Here is a 26,173-nt window from a genome sequence, read left to right as displayed (position 1 = left end):
ACATTGTGGGACAGTTCCAGAAGGTGCTGGCTCTCACTGGGGGACTGTTCCTGAAGATGCTCTCACTGGGAGATAGTTCCTGAAGGTGCTGTCTCTCACTGGGAAACAGTTCCTGAAGGTGCTGACTCTCAATGGGACACAGTTCCTGAAGGAGTTGACTCTCAATGGGACACAGTTCCTGAAGGTGCTGACTCTCACTGGGACACAGTTCCTGAAGGTGCTGACTCTAACACGAGACAGTTCCTAAAGGTGCTCACTCTCACTGGGGGAAAGTTCCTGAAGGTGCTGACTCTCATTGGGGGACATTTCCTGAAGGTGCCTACTCTCACTGGGACACAGTTCCTGAAGGTGCTGACTCTCACTGGGACACAGTTCCTGAAGGTGCTGACTCTCACTGGGACACAGTTGCTGAAGGTGCTGACTCTCTCTGGGACACAGTTCCTGAAGGTGCTGATTCTCACTGGGACAGAGTTCCTAAGGTGCTGACTCTCCCTGGGACACAGTTCCTGAAGGTGCTGATTCTCACTGGGACATAGTTCCTGACGGTGCTGACTCTCACTGGGGCACAGTTCCTGAAGGTGCTGACTCTCACTGGGGGACAGTTCCTGAAGGTGCTGACTCTCACTGTGACAATTCCTGAAGGTGCTGGCTCTCACTGGGACATAGTTACTGTAGGTGCTGACTCTCACTGGGGAACAGTTCCTGAAGGTGCCGACTCTCACTGGGACACAGTTCCTGAAGGTGCCGACTCTCACTGGGACACAGTTCCGGAAGGTGCCGACTCTCACTGGGACACAGTTCCTGAAGGTGCTCACTCTCATTGGGGGACTGTTCCTGAAGGTGCTGACTCTCACTGGGACACAGATCCTGAAGGTGCTGACACACACTGGGGGACAGCTCCTGAAGGCGCTGACTCTGGGACACAGTTTCTGAAGGTGTTGATTTTCACTGGGACACAGTTCCTGAAGGTGCTGACTCGCACTGTGACAGTTCCTGAAGGTGCTGGCTCTCACTGGGACATAGTTACTGAAGGTTCGGACACTCACTGGGGAACAGTTCCTGAAGGTGCCGACTCTCACTGGGACAGTTACTGAAGGTGCTGATTCTCACTGGGACACAGTTCCTGAAGGTGCTGACTCTGACTTGGGGACAGTCCTAAAGGTGCTCAGTCTCACTGGCAGACAGTTCCTGAAGGTGCTCACTCTCATTGGGGGACATCTCCTGAAGGTGCCTACTCTCACTGGGACACAGTTCCTGAAGGTGCCGACTCTCACTGGGACACAGTTCCTGAAGGTGCTGACTCTCACTGGGACACAGTTCCTGAAGGTGCTCACTCTCATTGGGGGACTGTTCCTGAAGGTGCTGAATCTCACTGGGACACAGATCCTGAAGTTGCTGACACACACTGGGGGACAGCTCCTGAAGGCGCTGACTCTGGGACACAGTTTCTGAAGGTGCTGACTCTCACTGGGACATAGTTGCTGAAGGTGCTGACTCTCACTGGTGAACAGTTCCTGAAGGTGCCGACTCTCACTGGGACACAGTTACTGAAGGTGCCGACTCTCACTGGGACACAGTTCCTGAAGGTGCCGACTCTCACTGGGACACAGTTCCTGAAGGAGCTCACTCTCATTGGGGGACTGTTCCTTAAGGTGCTCACTCTCACTGGGACACAGATCCTGAAGGTGCTGACACACACTGGGGGACAGCTCCTGAAGGCGCTGACTCTGGGACACATTTTCTGAAGGTGCTGACTCTCACTGGGACACAGTTCCTGAAGGTGCTAATTCTCACTGGGACACAGTTCCTGAAGGTGCTGACTCTCACTGGGAGACAGTTCCTGAAGGTGCTGACTCTCATTGGGGTCAGTTCCTGAAGGTGCTTACTCTCACTGGGACACAGTTCCTGATGGTGCTGACTCTCACTGGGGGACAGTTCCTGAAGGGGCTGACTCTCACTGGGGCACAGTTCCTGAAGGTGCTGACTGTCATTGGGACACAGTTCCTGAAGGTGCTGACTCTCACTGGGACACAGTTCCTGAAGGTGCTGACTCTCACTGGGACACAGTTCCTGAAGGTGCTGACTCTCACTGGGACACAGTTCCTGAAGGTGCTGACTCTCACTGAGACACAGTTCCTGAAGGTGCTGACTCTCTTTGGGTGCAGTTCCTGAAGTTGCTGACTCTCACTGGGGGACACATTCCTGAAGGTGCTGACTCTCACTGGGACACAGTTCCTGAAGGTGCTGATTCTCACTGGGACAGAGTTCCTGAAGGTGCTGGTTCTCACTGGGACACAGTTCCTGACGGTGCTGACAGTCACTGGGGGACAGTTTCTGAAGGTGTTGGCTCTGACTGGGGGACAGTTCCTAAAGGTGCTGACTCTCACTGGAACACAGTTCCTGAAGGTGCTGACTCTCACTGGGGAACAGTTCCTGAAGGTGCTGACTCTCACTGGCACACAGTTGCTGAAGGTGCTGACTCTCCCTGGGTCACAGTTCCTGAAGGTGCCGACTCTCACTGGGACACAGTTCCTGAAGGTGCCGACTCTCACTGGGACACAGTTCCTGAAGGTACCAACTCTCACTGGGACACAATTCCTGAAAGTGCTCACTCTCATTGGGGGACTGTTCCTGAAGGTGCTGAGACACACTGGGGGGCAGCTCCTGAAGGCGTTGACTCTGGGACACAGTTTCTGAAGGTGCTGACTCTCACTGGGACACAGTTGCTGAAGGTGCTGACTCTCACTGAGGAACAGTTCCTGAAGGTGCTAACTCTCACTGGGAGACAGTTCCTAAAGGTACTGACTTTCATTGGGAGACAGTTCCTGAAGGTGCTGACTCTCACTGAGGACAGGTCCTGAAGGTGCTGACTCTCACTGGGAGACAGTTCATGATGGTGCCGACTCTCACTGGGACACAGTTCCTGAAGGTGCTCACTCTCATTGCGGGACTGTTCCTGAAGGTGCTCACTCTCACTGGGACACAGATCCTGAAGGTGCTGACACACACTGGGGGACAGCTCCTGAAGGCGCTGACTCTGGGACACAGTTTCTGAAGGTGCTGACTCTCCCTGGGACACAGTTCCTGAAGGTGCCGACTCTCACTGGGACACATTTCCTGAAGGTGCTGACTCTCACTTGGGGACAGTTCCTGAAGGTGCTGACTCTCACTGGGACACAGTTCCTGAAGGTGCCGACTCTCACTGGGACACAGTTCCTGAAGGTGCTCACTCTCATTGGGGGACTGTTCCTGAAGGTGCTCACTCTCACTGGGACACAGATCCTGAAGGTGCTGACACACACTGGGGGACAGCTCCTGAAGGCGCTGACTCTGGGACACAGTTTCTGAAGGTGCTGACTCTCACTGGGACATAGTTGCTGAAGGTGCTGACTCTGGGACACAGTTTCTGAAGGTGCTGACTCTCCCTGGGACACAGTTCCTGAAGGTGCCGACTCTCACTGGGACACAGTTCCTGAAGGTGCTGACCCTCACTTGGGGACAGTTCCTGACGGTGCTGACTCTCACTGGGAGACAGTTCCTGAAGCTGCTGACTCACATTGTGGGACAGTTCCAGAAGGTGCTGGCTCTCACTGGGGGACTGTTCCTGAAGATGCTCTCACTGGGAGATAGTTCCTGAAGGTGCTGTCTCTCACTGGGAAACAGTTCCTGAAGGTGCTGACTCTCAATGGGACACAGTTCCTGAAGGAGTTGACTCTCAATGGGACACAGTTCCTGAAGGTGCTGACTCTCACTGGGACACAGTTCCTGAAGGTGCTGACTCTAACACGAGACAGTTCCTAAAGGTGCTCACTCTCACTGGGGGAAAGTTCCAGAAGGTGCTGAATCTCATTGGGGGACATTCCTGAAGGTGCCTACTCTCACTGGGACACAGTTCCTGAAGGTGCTGACTCTCACTGGGACACAGTTCCTGAAGGTGCTGACTCTCACTGGGACACAGTTGCTGAAGGTGCTGACTCTCTCTGGGACACAGTTACTGAAGGTGCTGATTCTCACTGGGACAGAGTTCCTAAGGTGCTGACTCTCCCTGGGACACAGTTCCTGAAGGTGCTGATTCTCACTGGGACATAGTTCCTGACGGTGCTGACTCTCACTGGGGCACAGTTCCTGAAGGTGCTGACTCTCACTGGGGGACAGTTCCTGAAGGTGCTGACTCTCACTGTGACAATTCCTGAAGGTGCTGGCTCTCACTGGGACATAGTTACTGTAGGTGCTGACTCACTCTGGGGAACAGTTCCTGAAGGTGCCGACTCTCACTGGGACACAGTTCCTGAAGGTGCCGACTCTCACTGGGACACAGTTCCGGAAGGTGCCGACTCTCACTGGGACACAGTTCCTGAAGGTGCTCACTCTCATTGGGGGACTGTTCCTGAAGGTGCTGACTCTCACTGGGACACAGATCCTGAAGGTGCTGACACACACTGGGGGACAGCTCCTGAAGGCGCTGACTCTGGGACACAGTTTCTGAAGGTGCTGACTCTCACTGGGACATAGTTGCTGAAGGTGCTGACTCTGGGACACAGTTTCTGAAGGTGCTGACTCTCACTGGGACATAGTTGCTGAAGGTGCTGACTCATACTGGGGAACAGTTCCTGAAGGTGCTGACTCTCACTGGGACACAGTTGCTGAATGTGCTGACTCTCCCTGGGTCACAGTTCCTGAAGGTGTTGATTCTCACTGGGACACAGTTCCTGAAGGTGCTGACTCGCACTGTGACAGTTCCTGAAGGTGCTGGCTCTCACTGGGACATAGTTACTGAAGGTTCGGACACTCACTGGGGAACAGTTCCTGAAGGTGCTGATTCTCACTGGGACACAGTTCCTGAAGGTGCTGACTCTGACTTGGGGACAGTTCCTAAAGGTGCTCAGTCTCACTGGCAGACAGTTCCTGAAGGTGCTCACTCTCATTGGGGGACATCTCCTGAAGGTGCCTACTCTCACTGGGACACAGTTCCTGAAGGTGCCGACTCTCACTGGGACACAGTTCCTGAAGGTGCTGACTCTCACTGGGACACAGTTCCTGAAGGTGCTCACTCTCATTGGGTGACTGTTCCTGAAGGTGCTGAATCTCACTGGGACACAGATCCTGAAGTTGCTGACACACACTGGGGGACAGCTCCTGAAGGCGCTGACTCTGGGACACAGTTTCTGAAGGTGCTGAATCTCACTGGGACATAGTTGCTGAAGGTGCTGACTCTCACTGGTGAACAGTTCCTGAAGGTGCCGACTCTCACTGGGACCCAGTTACTGAAGGTGCCGACTCTCACTGGGACACAGTTCCTGAAGGTGCCGACTCTCACTGGGACACAGTTCCTGAAGGAGCTCACTCTCATTGGAGGACTGTTCCTTCAGGTGCTCACTCTCACTGGGACACAGATCCTGAAGGTGCTGGCACACACTGGGGGACAGCTCCTGAAGGCGCTGGCTCTGGGACACAGTTTCTGAAGGTGCTGACTCTCACTGGGACACAGTTCCTGAAGGTGCTAATTCTCACTGGGACACAGTTCCTGAAGGTGCTGACTCTCACTGGGGGACAGTTCCTGAAGGTGCTGACTCTCATTGGGGTCAGTTCCTGGAGGTGCTGACTCTCACTGGGACACAGTTCCTGAAGGTGCTGACTCTCACTGGGGGACAGTTCCTGAAGGTGCTGACTCTCACTGGGGCACAGTTCCTGAAGGTGCTGACTGTCATTGGGACACAGTTCCTGAAGGTGCTGACTCTCACTGGCACACAGTTCCTGAAGGTGCTGACTCTCACTGGGACACAGTTCCTGAAGGTGCTGACTATCACTGGGACACAGTTCCTGAAGGTGCTGACTCTCACTGAGACACAGTTCCTGAAGGTGCTGACTCTCTTTGGGGGCAGTTCCTGAAGGTGCTGACTCTCACTGGGGGACACATTCCTGAAGGTGCTGACTCTCACTGGGACACAGTTCGTGAAGGTGCTGACTCTCACTGGGACACAGTACCTGAAGGTGCTGACTCTCACTGGGGGCAGTTCCTGAATGTGCTGACTCTCACAGGGGGACACATTCCTGAAGGTGCTGACTCTCACTGGGCCACAGTTCCTGAAGGTGCTGACTCTCATTGGGGCACAGTTCCTCAAGGTGCTGACTCTCACTGGGACACAGTTCCTGAAGGTGCTGACTCTCACTGGGGAACAGTTCCTGAAGGTGCTGACTCTCACTGGGACACAGTTCCTGAAGGTGCTGACTCTCACTGGGACACAGTTCCTGAAGGTGCTGACTCTCACTTGGGGCAGTTCCTGAAGGTGCTGACTCTCACAGGGGGACACGTTCCTGAAGGTGCTGACTCTCACTGGGCCACAGTTCCTGAAGGTGCTGACTCTCACTGTGGCACAGTTCCTCAAGGTGCTGACTCTCACTGGGACACAGTTCCTGAAGATGCTGACTCTCACTGGGGGACAGTTCCTGAAGGTGCTGACTGTCACTGAGGGACAGTTCCTGAAGGTGCTGACTCTCACTGGGACTCAGTTCCTGAAGGTGCTGACTCTCACTGGGGGCAGTTCCTGAAGGTGCTCACTCTCACTGGGGACAGTTCCTGTATGTGCTGACTCTCACTGGGGGACAGTTCCTGAAGGTGCTGACTCTCACTGAGGGACATATACTGAAGGTGCTGACTCTCACTGGGGACAGTTCCTGAAGGTGCTGACTCTCACTGGGGGACAGTTCCTGAAGGTGCTGACTCTCACTGGGAGACAGTTCCTGAAGGCGCTGACTCTCACTGGGAGACAGTTCCTAAATGTACTGACTCTCATTGGGAGACAGTTCCTGAAGGTGCTGACTCTCACTGAGGACAGGTCCTGAAGGTGCTGACTCTCACTGGGAGACAGTTCTGAAGGTGCTGACTCTCACTGAGGACTGGTCCTGAAGGTGCTGACTCTCACTGGGAGACAGTTCCTGAAGATGCTAACTCTCACTGGGGGACAGTTCCTGAAGGTGCTGACTCTCACTGGGTCACAGTTCCTGAAGGTGCTGACTCTCACTAGGACACAGTTCCTGAAGGTGCTGACTCTCACTGGGACACAGTTGCTGAAGGTGCTGACTCGCCCTGGGACACAGTTCCTGAAGGTGCTGATTCTCACTGGGACACAGTTCCTGAAGGTGCTGACTCTGACTTGGGGACAGTTCCTAAAGGTGCTCACTCTCACTGGGGGACAGTTCCTGAAGGTGCTCGCTCTCATAGGGGGACATCTCCTGAAGGTGCCTACTCTCACTGGGACACAGTTCCTGAAGGTGCTGACTCTCACTGGGACACAGTTCCTGAAGGTGCTGGCTCTCAGTGGGACACAGTTGCTAAAGGTGCTGACTCTCCCTGGGACACAGTTCCTGAAGGTGCTGATTCTCACTGGGACACAGTTCCTGACGGTGCTGACTCTCACTGGGGGACAGTTCCTGAAGGTGCCGACTCTCACTGGGACACAGTTCCTGAAGGTGCCGACTCTCACTGGGACACAGTTCCTGAAGGTGCTCACTCTCACTGGGACATAGTTGCTGAAGGTGCTGACTCTCACTGGGGAACAGTTCCTGAAGGTGCTGACTCTCACTGGGACACAGTTGCTGAATGTGCTGACTCTCCCTGGGTCACAGTTCCTGAAGGTGTTGATTCTCACTCGGACACAGTTCCTGAAGGTGCTGACACTCACTGGGGAACAGTTCCTGAAGGTGCCGACTCTCACTGGGACACAGTTACTGAAGGTGCCGACTCTCATTGGGACACAGTTCCTGAAGGTGCTAATTCTCACTGGGACACAGTTCCTGAATGTGCTGACTCTCACTGGGGGACAGTTCCTGAAGGTGCTGACTCTCATTGGGGACAGTTCCTGAAGGTGCTGACTCTCACTGGGGAACAGTTCCTGAAGGTGCTGACTCTCACTGGGACACAGTTGCTGAAGGTGCTGACTCTCCCTGGGATACAGTTCCTGAAGGTGCTGATACTCACTGGGACACAGTTCCTGAATGTGCTGACTCTCACTGGGGACAGTTCCTGAACCTGCTGACTCTCACTGGAGGACATTTCCTGAAGGTGCCGATTCTGACTGGGACACAGTTCCTGATGGTGTTGACTCTCACTGGGAGACAGTTCCTGAAGGTGCTGACTCTCACTGTGGACAGTTCCTGAATGTGTTGACTTTCATTGGGAGTCAGTTCTGAAGGTGCTGCCTGTTACTGAGGACAGGTACTGAAGGTGCTGACTCTCACTGGGAGACAGTTCTGAAGGTGCTGCCTGTCACTGAGGACAGGTCCTGAAGGTGCTGACTCTCACTGGGAGACAGTTCCTGAAGATGGTAACTCTGACTGGGGACAGTTCCTGAAGGTGCTGACTCTCACTAGGTCACAGTTCCTGAAGGTGCTGACTCTCACTGGGACACAGATCCTGAAGGTGCCGACTCTCACTGGGACACAGTACCTGAAGGTGCTCACTCTCATTGGGGGACTGTTCCTGAAGGTACTCACACTCACTGGGACAGAGATCCTGAAGGTGCTGACACACACTGGGGGACAGCTCCTGAAGGCGCTGACTCTGGGACACAGTTTCTGAAGGTGCTGACTCTCCCTGGGACACAGTTCCTGAAGGTGCCGACTCTCACTGGGACACAATTCCTGAAGGTGCTGACTCTCACTTGGGGACAGTTCCTGACGGTGCTGACTCTCACTGGGAGACAGTTCCTGAAGCTGCTGACTCACATTGTGGGACAGTTCCAGAAGGTGCTGACTCTCAGTGGGGGAATGTTCCTGAAGATGCTCTCACTGGGAGTCAGTTCCTGAAGGTGCTGACTCTCAATGGGACACAGTTCCTGAAGGTGTTGACTCTCAATGGGACACAGTTCCTGAAGGTGCTGACTCTCACTGGGACACAGTTCCTGAAGGTGCTGACTCTCACTGGGACATAGTTCCTGAAGGTGCTGACTCTAACACGAGACAGTTCCTAAAGGTGCTCACTCTCACTGGGGGAAAGTTCCTGAAGGTGCTGACTCTCATTGGGGGACATCTCCTGAAGGTGCCTACTCTCATTGGGACACAGTTCCTGAAGGTGCTGACTCTCACTGGGACACAGTTCCTGAAGGTGCTGACTCTCACTGGGACACAGTTGCTGAAGGTGCTGACTCTCCCTGGGACACAGTTCCTGAAGGTGCTGATTCTCACTGGGACAGAGTTCCTGAAGGTGCTGGTTCTCACTGGGACACAGTTCCTGACGGTGCTGACACTCACTGGGGGACAGTTCCTGAAGGTGCTGACTCTGACTGGGGGACAGTTCCTGAAGGTGCTGACTCTCACTGGGACACAGTTCCTGAAGGTGCTGACTCTCACTGGGGAACAGTTCCTGAAGGTGCTGACTCTCACTGGGACACAGTTGCTGAAGGTGCTGACTCTCCCTTGGTCACAGTTCCTGAAGGTGTTGATTCTCACTGGGACACAGTTCCTGAAGGTGCTGACTCTCACTGTGACAGTTCCTGAAGGTGCTGGCTCTCACTGGGACATAGTTACTGAAGGTGCTGACACTCACTGGGGAACAGTTCCTGAAGGTGCCGACTCTCACTGGGACACAGTTCCTGAAGGTGCCGACTCTCACTGGGACACAGTTCCTGAAGGTACCAACTCTCACTGGGACACAGTTCCTGAAAGTGCTCACTCTCATTGGGGGACTGTTCCTGAAGGTGCTGAGACACACTGCGGGACAGCTCCTGAAGGCGCTGACTCTGGGACACAGTTTCTGAAGGTGCTGACTCTCACTGGGACACAGTTGCTGAAGGTGCTGACTCTCACTGAGGAACAGTTCCTGAAGGTGCTAACTCTCACTGGGAGACAGTTCCTAAAGGTACTGACTTTCATTGGGAGACAGTTCCTGTAGGTGCTGACTCTCACTGAGGACTGGTCCTGAAGGCGCTGACTCTCACTGGGAGACAGTTCATGAAGGTGCCGACCCTCACTGGGACACAGTTCCTGAAGGTGCTCACTCTCACTGGGACACAGATCCTGAAGGTGCTGACACACACTGGGGGACAGCTCCTGAAGGCGCTGACTCTGGGACACAGTTTCTGAAGGTGCTGACTCTCACTGGGACATAGTTGCTGAAGGTGCTGACTCTGGGACACAGTTTCTGAAGGTGCTGACTCTCACTGGGACATAGTTGCTGAAGGTGCTGACTCTCACTGGGGAACAGTTCCTGAAGGTGCTGACTCTCACTGGGACACAGTTGCTGAATGTGCTGACTCTCCCTGGGTCACAGTTCCTGAAGGTGTTGATTCTCACTCGGACACAGTTCCTGAAGGTGCTGACACTCACTGGGGAACAGTTCCTGAAGGTGCCGACTCTCACTGGGACACAGTTACTGAAGGTGCCGACTCTCATTGGGACACAGTTCCTGAAGGTGCTAATTCTCACTGGGACACAGTTCCTGAAGGTGCTGACTCTCACTGGGGGACAGTTCCTGAAGGTGCTGACTCTCATTGGGGACAGTTCCTGAAGGTGCTGACTCTCACTGGGGAACAGTTCCTGAAGGTGCTGACTCTCACTGGGACACAGTTGCTGAAGGGGCTGACTCTCCCTGGGATACAGTTCCTGAAGGTGCTGATACTCACTGGGACACAGTTCCTGAATATGCTGACTCTCACTGGGGACAGTTCCTGAACCTGCTGACTCTCACTGGAGGACAGTTCCTGAAGGTGCCGATTCTGACTGGGACACAGTTCCTGAAGGTGTTGACTCTCACTGGGAGACAGTTCCTGAAGGTGCTGACTCTCACTGTGGACAGTTCCTGAATGTGCTGACTTTCATTGGGAGTCAGTTCTGAAGGTGCTGCCTGTTACTGAGGACAGGTCCTGAAGGTGCTGACTCTCACTGGGAGACAGTTCTGAAGGTGCTGCCTGTCACTGAGGACAGGTCCTGAAGGTGCTGACTCTCACTGGGAGACAGTTCCTGAAGATGGTAACTCTGACTGGGGACAGTTCCTGAAGGTGCTGACTCTCACTAGGTCACAGTTCCTGAAGGTGCAGACTCTCACTGGGACACAGTTCCTGAAGGTGCCGACTCTCACTGGGACACAGTTCCTGAAGGTCTCACTCTCATTGGGGGACTGTTCCTGAAGGTACTCACACTCACTGGGACAGAGATCCTGAAGGTGCTGACACACACTGGGGGACAGCTCCTGAAGGCGCTGACTCTGGGACACAGTTTCTGAACGTGCTGACTCTCCCTGGGACACAGTTCCTGAAGGTGCCGACTCTCACTGGGACACAATTCCTGAAGGTGCTGACTCTCACTTGGGGACAGTTCCTGACGGTGCTGACTCTCACTGGGAGACAGTTCCTGAAGCTGCTGACTCACATTGTGGGACAGTTCCAGAAGGTGCTGACTCTCATTGGGGGACTGTTCCTGAAGATGCTCTCACTGGGAGTCAGTTCCTGAAGGTGCTGACTCTCAATGGGACACAGTTCCTGAAGGTGTTGACTCTCAATGGGACACAGTTCCTGAAGGTGCTGACTCTCACTGGGACACAGTTCCTGAAGGTGCTGACTCTCACTGGGACATAGTTCCTGAAGGTGCTGACTCTAACACGAGACAATTCCTAAAGGTGCTCACTCTCACTGGGGGAAAGTTCCTGAAGGTGCTGACTCTCATTGGGGGACATCTCCTGAAGGTGCCTACTCTCATTGGGACACAGTTCCTGAAGGTGCTGACTCTCACTGGGACACAGTTCCTGAAGGTGCTGACTCTCACTGGGACACAGTTGCTGAAGGTGCTGACTCTCCCTGGGACACAGTTCCTGAAGGTGCTGATTCTCACTGGGACAGAGTTCCTGAAGGTGCTGGTTCTCACTGGGACACAGTTCCTGACGGTGCTGACACTCACGGGGGGACAGTTCCTGAAGGTGCTGACTCTGACTGGGGGACAGTTCCTGAAGGTGCTGACTCTCACTGGGACACAGTTCCTGAAGGTGCTGACTCTCACTGGGGAACAGTTCCTGAAGGTGCTGACTCTCACTGGGACACAGTTGCTGAAGGTGCTGACTCTCCCTTGGTCACAGTTCCTGAAGGTGTTGATTCTCACTGGGACACAGTTCCTGAAGGTGCTGACTCTCACTGTGACAGTTCCTGAAGGTGCTGGCTCTCACTGGGACATAGTTACTGAAGGTGCTGACACTCACTGGGGAACAGTTCCTGAAGGTGCCGACTCTCACTGGGACACAGTTCCTGAAGGTGCCGACTCTCACTGGGACACAGTTCCTGAAGGTACCAACTCTCACTGGGACACAGTTCCTGAAAGTGCTCACTCTCATTGGGGGACTGTTCCTGAAGGTGCTGAGACACACTGGGGGACAGCTCCTGAAGGCGCTGACTCTGGGGCACAGTTTCTGAAGGTGCTGACTCTCACTGAGGACTGGTCCTGAAGGCGCTGACTCTCACTGGGAGACAGTTCATGAAGGTGCCGACTCTCACTGGGACACAGTTCCTGAAGGTGCTCACTCTCATTGCGGGACTGTTCCTGAAGGTGCTCACTCTCACTGGGACACAGATCCTGAAGGTGCTGACACACACTGGGGGACAGCTCCTGAAGGCGCTGACTCTGGGACACAGTTTCTGAAGGTGCTGACTCTCCCTGGGACACAGTTCCTGAAGGTGCCGACTCTCACTGGGTCACATTTCCTGAAGGTGCTGACTCTCACTTGGGGACAGTTCCTGAAGGTGCTGACTCTCACTGGGACACAGTTCCTGAAGGTGCCGACTCTCACTGGGACACAGTTCCTGAAGGTGCTCACTCTCATTGGGGGACTGTTCCTGAAGGTGCTCACTCTCACTCGGACACCGATCCTGAAGGTGCTGACACACACTGGGGGACAGCTCCTGAAGGCGCTGACTCTGGGACACAGTTTCTGAAGGTGCTGACTCTCCCTGGGACACAGTTCCTGAAGGTGCCGACTCTCACTGGGACACAGTTCCTGAAGGTGCTGACTCTCACTTGGGGACAGTTCCTGACGGTGCAGATTCTCACTGGGAGACAGTTCCTGAAGCTGCTGACTCACATTGTGGGACAGTTCCAGAAGGCGCTGGCTCTCACTGGGGGACTGTTCCTGAAGATGCTCTCACTGGGAGATAGTTCCTGAAGGTGCTGTCTCTCATTGGGGGACATCTCCTGAAGGTGCCTACTCTCACTGGGACACAGTTCCTGAAGGTGCTGACTCTCACTGGGACACAGTTCCTGAAGGTGCTGACTCTCACTGGGACACAGTTGCTGAAGGTGCTGACTCTCTCTGGGACACAGTTCCTGACGGTGCTGACTCTCACTGGGGGACATTTCCTGAAGGTGCTGACTCTGACTAGGGGACAGTTCCTGAAGGTGCTGACTCTCACTGGGACACAGTTCCTGAAGGTGCTGACTCTCACTGGGGAACAGTTCCTGAAGGTGCTGACTCTCACTGGGACACAGTTGCTGAAGGTGCTGACTCTCCCTGGGACACAGTTCCTGAAGGTGCCGACTCTCACTGGGACACAGTTCCTGAAGGTGCTGACTCTCACTTGGGGACAGTTCCTGACGGTGCTGACTCTCACTGGGAGACAGTTCCTGAAGCTGCTGACTCACATTGTGGGACAGTTCCAGAAGGTGCTGGCTCTCACTGGGGGACTGTTCCTGAAGATGCTCTCACTGGGAGATAGTTCCTGAAGGTGCTGTCTCTCATTGGGGGACATCTCCTGAAGGTGCCTACTCTCACTGGGACACAGTTCCTGAAGGTGCTGACTCTCACTGGGACACAGTTGCTGAAGGTGCTGACTCTCTCTGGGACACAGTTCCTGAAGGTGCTGATTCTCACTGGGACAGAGTTCCTGAAGGTGCTGATTCTCACTGGGACACAGTTCCTGACGGTGCTGACTCTCACTGGGGGACATTTCCTGAAGGTGCAGACTCTGACTGGGGGACAGTTCCTGAAGGTGCTGAATCTCACTGGGACACAGTTCCTGAAGGTGCTGACTCTCACTGGGGAACAGTTCCTGAAGGTGCTGACTCTCACTGGGACACAGTTGCTGAAGGTGCTGACTCTCCCTGGGACACAGTTCCTGAAGGTGCTGACTCTCACTTGGGGACAGTTCCTGAAGGTGCTGACTCTCACTGGGACACAGTTCCTGAAGGTGCCGACTCTCACTGGGACACAGTTCCTGAAGGTGCTCACTCTCATTGGGGGACTGTTCCTGAAGGTGCTCACTCTCACTGGGACACAGATCCTGAAGGTGCTGACATCACTGAGGGACAGCTCCTGAAGGCGCTGACTCTGGGACATAGTTTCTGAAGGTGCTGACTCTACCTGGGACACAGTTCCTGAAGGTGCCGACTCTCACTGGGACACAGTTCCTGAAGGTGCTGACTCTCACTTGGGGACAGTTCCTGACGGTGCTGACTCTCACTGGGAGTCAGTTCCTGAAGCTGCTGACTCACATTGTGGGACAGTTCCAGAAGGTGCTGACTCTCACTGGGGGACTGTTTCTGAAGATGCTCTCATTGGGAGATAGTTCCTGAAGTTGCTGTCTCTCACTGGGAAACAGTTCCTGAAGGTGCTGACTCTCAATGGGACACAGTTACTGAAGAAGTTGACTCTCAATGGGACACAGTTCCTGAAGGTGCTGACTCTCACTGGGACACAGTTCCTGAAGGTGCTGACTCTAACACGAGACAGTCCTTAAAGGTGCTCACTCTCACTGGGGGACAGTTCATGAAGGTGCTGACTCTCATTGGGGGACATCTCCTGAAGGTGCCTACTGTCACTGGGACACAGTTCCTGAAGGTGCTGACTCTCACTGGGACACAGTTCCTGAAGGTACTGACTCTCACTGGGACACAGTTGCTGAAGGTGCTGACTCTCTCTGGGACACAGTTCCTGAAGGTGCTGATTCTCACTGGGACAGAGTTCCTGAAGGTGCTGATTCTCACTGGGACACAGTTCCTGACGGTGCTGACTCTCACTGGGGGACATTTCCTGAAGGTGCTGACTCTAACACAAGACAGTTCCTAAAGGTGCTCACTCTCACTGGGGGACAGTTCCTGAAGGTGCTGACTCTCATTGGGGGACATCTCCTGAAGGTGCCTACTGTCACTGGGACACAGTTCCTGAAGGTGCTGACTCTCACTGGGACACAGTTCCTGAAGGTGCTGACTCTCACTGGGACACAGTTGCTGAAGGTGCTGACTCTCTCTGGGACACAGTTCCTGAAGGTGCTGATTCTCACTGGGACAGAGTTCCTGAAGGTGCTGATTCTCACTGGGACACAGTTCCTGACGGTGCTGACTCTCACTGGGGGACATGTCCTGAAGGTGCTGACTCTGACTGGGGGACAGTTCCTGAAGGTGCTGACTCTCACTGGGACAAAGTTCCTGAAGGTGCTGACTCTCACTGGGGAACAGTTCCTGAAGGTGCTGACTCTCACTGGGACATAGTTACTGAAGGTGCTGACACTCACCGGGGAACAGTTCCTGAAGGTGCCGACTCTCTCTGGGACACAGTTCCTGAAGGTGCCGACTCTCACTGGGACACAGTTCCTGAAGGTACCGACTCTCACTGGGACACAGTTCCTGAAAGTGCTCACTCTCGTTGGGGGACTGTTCCTGAAGGTGCTGACACACACTGGGGGACAGCTCCTGAAGGCGCTGACTCTGGGACACAGTTTCTGAAGGTGCTGACTCTCACTGGGACACAGTTGCTGAAGGTGCTGACTCTCACTGAGGAACAGTTCCTGAAGGTGCTAGCTCTCACTGGAAGACAGTTCCTAAAGGTACTGACTTTCATTGGGAGACAGTTCCTGAAGGTGCTGACTCTCACTGAGGACAGGTCCTGAAGGTGCTGACTCTCACTGGGAGACAGTTCTGAAGGTGCTGACTCTCACTGAGGACAGGTCCTGAAGGTGCTGACTCTCACTGGGAGACAGTTCCTGAAGATGCTAACTCTCACTGGGGGACAGTTCCTGAAGGTGCTGACTCTCACTGGGTCACAGTTCCTGAAGGTGCTGACTCTCACTGGGACACAGTTCCTGAAGGTGCTGACTCTCACTAGGACACAGTTGCTGAAGGTGCTGACTCTCCCTGGGACACAGTTCCTGAAGGTGCCGGCTCTCACTGGGACCCAGTTCCTGAAGGAGCTCACTCTCATTGGGGGACTGTTCCTGAAGGTGCTCACTCTCACTGGGACACAGATCCTGAAGGTGCTGACACACACTGGGGGACAGCTCCTGAAGACGCTGACTCTGGGACACAGTTTCTGAAGGTGCTGACTCTCACTGGGACACAGTTCCTGAAGGTGCTAATTCTCACTGGGACACAGTTCCTGAAGGTGCTTACTCTCACTGGGGGACAGTTCCTGAAGGTGCTGACTCTCATTGGGGTCAGTTCCTGAAGGTGCAGACTCTCACTGGGACACAGATCCTGAAGGCGCTGACTCTCACTGGGACACAGTTCCTGAATGTGCTGACTTTCACTGGGAGACAGTTGCTGAAGGTGCTGACTCTCCCTGGGATACAGTTCCTGAAGGTGCTGATACTCACTGGGACACAGTTCCTGAACGTGCTGACTCTTACTGGAGGACAGTTCCTGAAGGTGCCGATTCTGACTGGGACACAGTTCCTGAAGGTGTTGACTCTCACTGGGAGACAGTCCCTGAAGGTGCTGACTCTCACTGGGACACAGTTCCTGAAGGTGCGAACTCTCACTGGGGACAGTTCCTGAACGTGCTGACTCTCACTGGGAGACAGTTCCTGAAGGTGCTGACTCTCACTGGGACACAGTTCCTGAAGGTGCTGACTCTCACTGGGGAACAGTTCCTGAAGGTGCTGGCTCTCACTGGGACACAGCTGCTGAAGGTGCTGAATCTCCCTGGGACACAGTTCCTGAAGGTGCTGACTCTCACTTGGGGACAGTTCCTGAAGGTGCTGACTCTCACTGGGACACAGTTCCTGAAGGTGCCGACTCTCACTGGGACACAGTTCCTGAAGGTGCTCACTCTCATTGGGGGACTGTTCCTGAAGGTGCTCACTCTCACTGGGACACAGATCCTGAAGGTGCTGACACACACTGGGGGACAGCTCCTGAAGGCGCTGACTCTGGGACATAGTTTCTGAAGGTGCTGACTCTCACTGGGACACAGTTCCTGAAGGTGCCGACTCTCACTGGGACACAGTTCCTGAAGGTGCTGACTCTCACTTGGGGACAGTTCCTGACGGTGCTGACTCTCACTGGGAGACAGTTCCTGAAGCTGCTGACTCACATTGTGGGACAGTTCCAGAAGGTGCTGTCTCTCACTGGGAAACAGTTCCTGAAGGTGCTGACTCTCAATGGGACACAGTTCCTGAAGGAGTTGACTCTCAATGGGACACAGTTCCTGAAGGTGCTGACTCTCACTGGGACACAGTTCCTGAAGGTGCTGACTCTAACACGAGACAGTTCCTAAAGGTGCTCACTCTCACTGGAGGACAGTTCCTGAAGGTGCTGCCTCTCATTGGGGGACATCTCCTGAAGGTGCTGACTCTCACTGGGACACAGTTGCTGAAGGTGCTGACTCTCTCTGGGACACAGTTCCTGAAGGTGCTGATTCTCACTGGGACAGAGGTCCTAAAGGTGCTGATTCTCACTGGGACACAGTTCCTGACGGTGCTGACTCTCACTGGGGGACATTTCCTGAAGGTGCTGACTCTAACACAAGACAGTTCCTAAAGGTGCTCACTCTCACTGGGGGACAGTTCCTGAAGGTGCTGACTCTCATTGGGGGACATCTCCTGAAGGTGCCTACTGTCACTGGGACACAGTTCCTGAAGGTGCTTACTCTCACTGGGACACAGTTCCTGAAGGTGCTGACTCTCACTGGGACACAGTTGCTGAAGGTGCTGACTCTCTCTGGGTCACAGTTCCTGAAGGTGCTGATTCTCACTGGGACAGAGTTCCTGAAGGTGCTGATTCTCACTGGGTCACAGTTCCTGACGGTGCTGACACTCACTGGGGGACATTTCCTGAAGGTGCTGACTCTGACTGGGGGACAGTTCCTGAAGGTGCTGACTCTCACTGGGACACAGTTCCTGAAGGTGCTGACTCTCACTGGGGAACAGTTCCTGAAGGTGCTGACTCTCACTGGGACATAGTTACTGAAGGTGCTGACACTCACTGGGGAACAGTTCCTGAAGGTGCCGACTCTCACTGGGACACAGTTCCTGAAGGTGCCGACTCTCACTGGGACACAGTTCCTGAAGGTACCGACTCTCACTGGGACACAGTTCCTGAAAGTGCTCACTCTCATTGGGGGACTGTTCCTGAAGGTGCTGACACACACTGGGGGACAGCTCCTGAAGGCGCTGACTCTGGGACACAGTTTCTGAAGGTGCTGACTCTCACTGGGACACAGTTGCTGAAGGTGCTGACTCTCACTGAGGAACAGTTCCTGAAGGTGCTAACTCTCACTGGGAGACAGTTCCTAAAGGTACTGACTTTCATTGGGAGTTAGTTCCTGAAGGTGCTGACTCTCACTGAGGACAGGTCCTGAAGGTGCTGACTCTCACTGGGAGACAGTTCTGAAGGTGCTGACTCTCACTGAGGACAGGTCCTGAAGGTGCTGACTCTCACTGGGAGACAGTTCCTGAAGATGCTAACTCTCACTGGGGGACAGTTCCTGAAGGTGCTGACTCTCACTGGGTCACAGTTCCTGAAGGTGCTGACTCTCACTGGGACACAGTTCCTGAAGGTGCTGACTCTCACTAGGACACAGTTGCTGAAGGTGCTGACTCTCACTGGGTCACAGTTGCTGAAGGTGCTGACTCTCCCTGGGACACAGTTCCTGAAGGTGCCGGCTCTCACTGGGACCCAGTTCCTGAAGGAGCTCACTCTCATTGGGGGACTGTTCCTGAAGGTGCTCACTCTCACTGGGACACAGATCCTGAAGGTGCTGACACACACTGGGGGACAGCTCCTGAAGACGCTGACTCTGGGACACAGTTTCTGAAGGTGCTGACTCTCACTGGGACACAGTTCCGGAAGGTGCTAATTCTCACTGGGACACAGTTCCTGAAGGTGCTTACTCTCACTGGGGGACAGTTCCTGAAGGTGCTGACTCTCATTGGGGTCAGTTCCTGAAGGTGCAGACTCTCACTGGGACACAGATCCTGAAGGCGCTGACTCTCACTGGGACACAGTTCCTGAATGTGCTGACTTTCACTGGGAGACAGTTGCTGAAGGTGCTGACTCTCCCTGGGATACAGTTCCTGAAGGTGCTGATACTCACTGGGACACAGTTCCTGAAGGTGCTGACTCTCACTGGGGACAGTTCCTGAACGTGCTGACTCTCACTGGAGGACAGTTCCTGAAGGTGCCGATTCTGACTGGGACACAGTTCCTGAAAGTGCTCACTCTCATTGGGGGACTGTTCCTGAAGGTGCTGACACACACTGGGGGACAGCTCCTGAAGGCGCTGACTCTGGGACACAGTTTCTGAAGGTGCTGACTCTCACTGGGACACAGTTGCTGAAGGTGCTGACTCTCACTGAGGAACAGTTCCTGAAGGTGCTAACTCTCACTGGGAGACAGTTCCTAAAGGTACTGACTTTCATTGGGAGTTAGTTCCTGAAGGTGCTGACTCTCACTGAGGACAGGTCCTGAAGGTGCTGACTCTCACTGGGAGACAGTTCTGAAGGTGCTGACTCTCACTGAGGACAGGTCCTGAAGGTGCTGACTCTCACTGGGAGACAGTTCCTGAAGATGCTAACTCTCACTGGGGGACAGTTCCTGAAGGTGCTGACTCTCACTGGGTCACAGTTCCTGAAGGTGCTGACTCTCACTGGGACACAGTTCCTGAAGGTGCTGACTCTCACTAGGACACAGTTGCTGAAGGTGCTGACTCTCACTGGGTCACAGTTGCTGAAGGTGCTGACTCTCCCTGGGACACAGTTCCTGAAGGTGCCGGCTCTCACTGGGACCCAGTTCCTGAAGGAGCTCACTCTCATTGGGGGACTGTTCCTGAAGGTGCTCACTCTCACTGGGACACAGATCCTGAAGGTGCTGACACACACTGGGGGACAGCTCCTGAAGACGCTGACTCTGGGACACAGTTTCTGAAGGTGCTGACTCTCACTGGGACACAGTTCCTGAAGGTGCTAATTCTCACTGGGACACAGTTCCTGAAGGTGCTTACTCTCACTGGGGGACAGTTCCTGAAGGTGCTGACTCTCATTGGGGTCAGTTCCTGAAGGTGCAGACTCTCACTGGGACACAGATCCTGAAGGCGCTGACTCTCACTGGGACACAGTTCCTGAATGTGCTGACTTTCACTGGGAGACAGTTGCTGAAGGTGCTGACTCTCCCTGGGATACAGTTCCTGAAGGTGCTGATACTCACTGGGACACAGTTCCTGAAGGTGCTGACTCTCACTGGGGACAGTTCCTGAACGTGCTGACTCTCACTGGAGGACAGTTCCTGAAGGTGCCGATTCTGACTGGGACACAGTTCCTGAAGGTGTTGACTCTCACTGGGAGACAGTCCCTGAAGGTGCTGACTCTCACTGGGACACAGTTCCTGAAGGTGCAAACTCTCACTGGGGACAGTTCCTGAACGTGCTGACTCTCACTGGGAGACAGTTCCTGAAGGTGCTGACTCTCACTGGGACACAGTTCCTGAAGGTGCTGACTCTCACTGGGACACAGTTCCTGAAGGTGCTGACTCTCACTGGGGAACAGTTCCTGAAGGTGCTGACTCTCACTGGGACACAGTTGCTGAAGGTGCTGACTCTCCCTGGGACACAGTTCCTGAAGGTGCTGACTCTCACTTGGGGACAGTTCCTGAAGGTGCTGACTCTCACTGGGGCACAGTTCCTGAAGGTGCCGACTCTCACTGGGACACAGTTCCTGAAGGTGCTCACTCTCATTGGGGGACTGTTCCTGAAGGTGCTCACTCTCACTGGGACACAGATCCTGAAGGTGCTGACACACACTGGGGGACAGCTCCTGAAGGCGCTGACTCTGGGACATAGTTTCTGAAGGTGCTGACTCTCACTGGGACACAGTTCCTGAAGGTGCCGACTCTCACTGGGACACAGTTCCTGAAGGTGCTGACTCTCATTGGGGGACATCTCCTGAAGGTGCTGACTCTCACTGGGACACAGTTGCTGAAGGTGCTGACTCTCTCTGGGACACAGTTCCTGAAGGTGCTGATTCTCACTGGGACAGAGGTCCTAAAGGTGCTGATTCTCACTGGGACACAGTTCCTGACGGTGCTGACTCTCACTGGGGGACATTTCCTGAAGGTGCTGACTCTAACACAAGACAGTTCCTAAAGGTGCTCACTCTCACTGGGGGACAGTTCCTGAAGGTGCTGACTCTCATTGGGGGACATCTCCTGAAGGTGCCTACTGTCACTGGGACACAGTTCCTGAAGGTGCTTACTCTCACTGGGACACAGTTCCTGAAGGTGCTGACTCTCACTGGGACACAGTTGCTGAAGGTGCTGACTCTCTCTGGGTCACAGTTCCTGAAGGTGCTGATTCTCACTGGGACAGAGTTTCTGAAGGTGCTGATTCTCACTGGGTCACAGTTCCTGACGGTGCTGACACTCACTGGGGGACATTTCCTGAAGGTGCTGACTCTGACTGGGGGACTGTTCCTGAAGGTGCTGACTCTCACTGGGACGCAGTTCCTGAAGGTGCTGACTCTCACTGGGGAACAGTTCCTGAAGGTGCTGACTCTCACTGGGACATAGTTACTGAAGGTGCTGACACTCACTGGGGAACAGTTCCTGAAGGTGCCGACTCTCACTGGGACACAGTTCCTGAAGGTGCCGACTCTCACTGGGACACAGTTCCTGAAGGTACCGACTCTCACTGGGACACAGTTCCTGAAAGTGCTCACTCTCATTGGGGGACTGTTCCTGAAGGTGCTGACACACACTGGGGGACAGCTCCTGAAGGCGCTGACTCTGGGACACAGTTTCTGAAGGTGCTGACTCTCACTGGGACACAGTTGCTGAAGGTGCTGACTCTCACTGAGGAACAGTTCCTGAAGGTGCTAACTCTCACTGGGAGACAGTTCCTAAAGGTACTGACTTTCATTGGGAGTTAGTTCCTGAAGGTGCTGACTCTCACTGAGGACAGGTCCTGAAGGTGCTGACTCTCACTGGGACACAGATCCTGAAGGTGCTGACACACACTGGGGGACAGCTCCTGAAGGCGCTGACTCTGGGACACAGTTTCTGAAGGTGCTGACTCTCACTGGGACACAGTTCCTGAAGGTGCTAATTCTCACTGGGACACAGTTCCTGAAGGTGCTTACTCTCACTGGGGGACAGTTCCTGAAGGTGCTGACTCTCATTGGGGTCAGTTCCTGAAGGTGCAGACTCTCACTGGGACACAGATCCTGAATGTGCTGACTCTCACTGGGACACAGTTCCTCAAGGTGCTGACTTTCACTGGGACACAGTTGCTGAAGGTGCTGACTCTCCCTGGGATACAGTTCCTGAAGGTGCTGATACTCACTGGGACACAGTTCCTGAAGGTGCTGACTCTCACTGGGGACAGTTCCTGAACGTGCTGACTCTCACTGGAGGACAGTTCCTGAAGGTGCCGGTTATGACTGGGACACAGTTCCTGAAGGTGTTGACTCTCACTGGGAGACAGTCCCTGAAGGTGCTGACTCTCACTGGGACACAGTTCCTGAAGGTGCGAACTCTCACTGGGGACAGTTCCTGGACGTGCTGACTCTCACTGGGAGACAGTTCCTAAAGGTACTGACTTTCATTGGGAGACAGTTCCTGAAGGTGCCGACTCTCACTGGGACACCGTTCCTGAAGGTGCTGACTCACTTGGGGACAGTTCCTGACCGTGCTGACTCTCACTGGGAGACAGTTCCTGAAGCTGCTGACTCACATTGTGGGACAGTTCCAGAAGGTGCTGACTCTCACTGGGGGACTGTTCCTGAAGATGCACTCACTGGGAGATAGTTCCTGAAGGTGCTGTCTCTCACTGGGAAACAGTTCCTGAAGGTGCTGACTCTCAATGTGACACAGATCATGAAGGAGTTGACTCTCAATGGGACACAGTTCCTGAAGGTGCTGACTCTCACTGGGACACAGTTCCTGAAGGTGCTGACTCTAACACGAGACAGTTCCTAAAGGCGCTCACTCTCACTGGGGGACAGTTCCAAAAGGTGCTGACTCTCATTGGGGGACATCTCCTGAAGGTGCCTACTCTCACTGGGACACAGTTCCTGAAGGTGCTGACTCTCACTGGGACACAGTTGCTGAAGGTGCTGACTCTCACTGGGTCACAGTTCCTGAAGGTGCTGACTCTCACTGGGACACAGTTCCTGAAGGTGCTGACTCTCACTAGGACACAGTTGCTGAAGGTGCTGACTCTCACTGGGACACAGTTGCTGAAGGTGCTGACTCTCCCTGGGACACAGTTCCTGAAGGTGCCGGCTCTCACTGGGACCCAGTTCCTGAAGGAGCTCACTCTCATTGGGGGACTGTTCCTGAAGGTGCTCACTCTCACTGGGACACAGATCCTGAAGGTGCTGACACACACTGGGGGACAGCTCCTGAAGGCGCTGACTCTGGGACACAGTTTCTGAAGGTGCTGACTCTCACTGGGACACAGTTCCTGAAGGTGCTAATTCTCACTGGGACACAGTTCCTGAAGGTGCTTACTCTCACTGGGGGACAGTTCCTGAAGGTGCTGACTCTCATTGGGGTCAGTTCCTGAAGGTGCAGACTCTCACTGGGACACAGATCCTGAATGTGCTGACTCTCACTGGGACACAGTTCCTCAAGGTGCTGACTTTCACTGGGACACAGTTGCTGAAGGTGCTGACTCTCCCTGGGATACAGTTCCTGAAGGTGCTGATACTCACTGGGACACAGTTCCTGAAGGTGCTGACTCTCACTGGGGACAGTTCCTGAACGTGCTGACTCTCACTGGAGGACAGTTCCTGAAGGTGCCGGTTATGACTGGGACACAGTTCCTGAAGGTGTTGACTCTCACTGGGAGACAGTTCCTGAAGGTGCCGACTCTCACTGGGACACCGTTCCTGAAGGTGCTGACTCACTTGGGGACAGTTCCTGACCGTGCTGACTCTCACTGGGAGACAGTTCCTGAAGCTGCTGACTCACATTGTGGGACAGTTCCAGAAGGTGCTGACTCTCACTGGGGGACTGTTCCTGAAGATGCACTCACTGGGAGATAGTTCCTGAAGGTGCTGTCTCTCACTGGGAACCAGTTCCTGAAGGTGCTGACTCTCAATGTGACACAGATCATGAAGGAGTTGACTCTCAATGGGACGCAGTTCCTGAAGGTGCTGACTCTCACTGGGACACAGTTCCTGAAGGTGCTGACTCTAACACGAGACAGTTCCTAAAGGCGCTCACTCTCACTGGGGGACAGTTCCAAAAGGTGCTGACTCTCATTGGGGGACATCTCCTGAAGGTGCCTACTCTCACTGGGACACAGTTCCTGAAGGTGCTGACTCTCACTGGGACACAATTCCTGAAGGTGCTGACTCTCACTGGGGGACATTTCCTGAAGGTGCTGACTCTGACTGGGGGACAGTTCCTGAAGGTGCTGACTCTCACTGGGACACAGTTCCTGAAGGTGCTGACTCTCACTGGGGAACAGTTCCTGAAGGTGCTGACTCTCACTGGGACATAGTTACTGAAGGTGCTGACACTCACTGGGGATCAGTTCCTGAAGGTGCCGACTCTCACTGGGACACAGTTCCTGAAGGTGCCGACTCTCACTGGGACACAGTTCCTGAAGGTACCGACTCTCACTGGGACACAGTTCCTGAAAGTGCTCACTCTCATTGGGGGACTGTTCCTGAAGGTGCTGACACACACTGGGGGACAGCTCCTGAAGGCGCTGTCTCTGGGACACAGTTTCTGAAGGTGCTGACTCTCACTGGGACACAGTTGCTGAAGGTGCTGACTCACACTGAGGAACAGTTCCTGAAGGTGCTAACTCTCACTGGGAGACAGTTCCTAAAGGTACTGACTTTCATTGGGAGTTAGTTCCTGAAGGTGCTGACTCTCACTGAGGACAGGTCCTGAAGGTGTTGACTCTCACTGGGAGACAGTTCTGAAGGTGCTGACTCTCACTGAGGACAGGTCCTGAAGGTGCTGACTCTCACTGGGAGACAGTTCCTGAAGATGCTAACTCTCACTGGGGGACAGTTCCTGAAGGTGCTGACTCTCACTGGGTCACAGTTCCTGAAGGTGCTGACTCTCACTGGGACACAGTTCCTGAAGGTGCTCACTCTCACTGGGACACAGATCCTGAAGGTGCTGACACACACTGGGGGACAGCTCCTGAAGGCGCTGACTCTGGGACACAGTTTCTGAAGGTGCTGACTCTCCCTGGGACACAGTTCCTGAAGGTGCCGACTCTCACTGGGGGACAGTTCCTGAAGGTGATGACTCTCATTGGGGTCAGTTCCTGAAGGTGCTGACTCTCACTGGGGGACAGTTCCTGAAGGTGCTGATTCTCACTGGGACACAGTTCCTGAAGGTGCTGACTCTCACTTGGGGACAGTTCCTGACGGTGCTGACTCTCACTGGGAGACAGTTCCTGAAGCTGCTGACTCACATTGTGGGACAGTTCCAGAAGGTGCTGACTCTCACTGGGGGACTGTTCCTGAAGATACTCTCACTGGGAGATAGTTCCTGAAGGTGCTGTCTCTCACTGGGAAACAGTTCCTGAAGGTGCTGACTCTCAATGGGACACAGTTCCTGAAGGAGTTGACTCTCAATGGGACACAGTTCCTGAAGGTGCTGACTCTCACTGGGACACAGTTCCTGAAGGTGCTGACTCTAACACGAGACAGTTCCTAAAGGTGCTCACTCTCACTGGGGGACCGTTCCTGAAGGTGCTGACTCTCATTGGGGGACATCTCCTGAAGGTGCCTACTCTCACTGGGACACAGTTCCTGAAGGTGCTGACTCTCCCTGGGACACAGTTCCTGAAGGTGCTGACTCTCACTGGGACACAGTTGCTGAAGGTGCTGACTCTCTCTGGGACACAGTTCCTGAAGGTGCTGATTCTCACTGGGACCGAGTTCCTGAAGGTGCTGATTCTCACTGGGACACAGTTCCTGACGGTGCTGACTCTCACTGGGGGACATTTCCTGAAGGTGCTGACTCT

This window comes from Scyliorhinus torazame, chromosome 12 (assembly GCF_047496885.1).
Source record: "Scyliorhinus torazame isolate Kashiwa2021f chromosome 12, sScyTor2.1, whole genome shotgun sequence".
Lineage (NCBI taxonomy): Eukaryota > Metazoa > Chordata > Chondrichthyes > Carcharhiniformes > Scyliorhinidae > Scyliorhinus > Scyliorhinus torazame.
Note: the sequence above shows the minus strand (reverse complement) of the source record.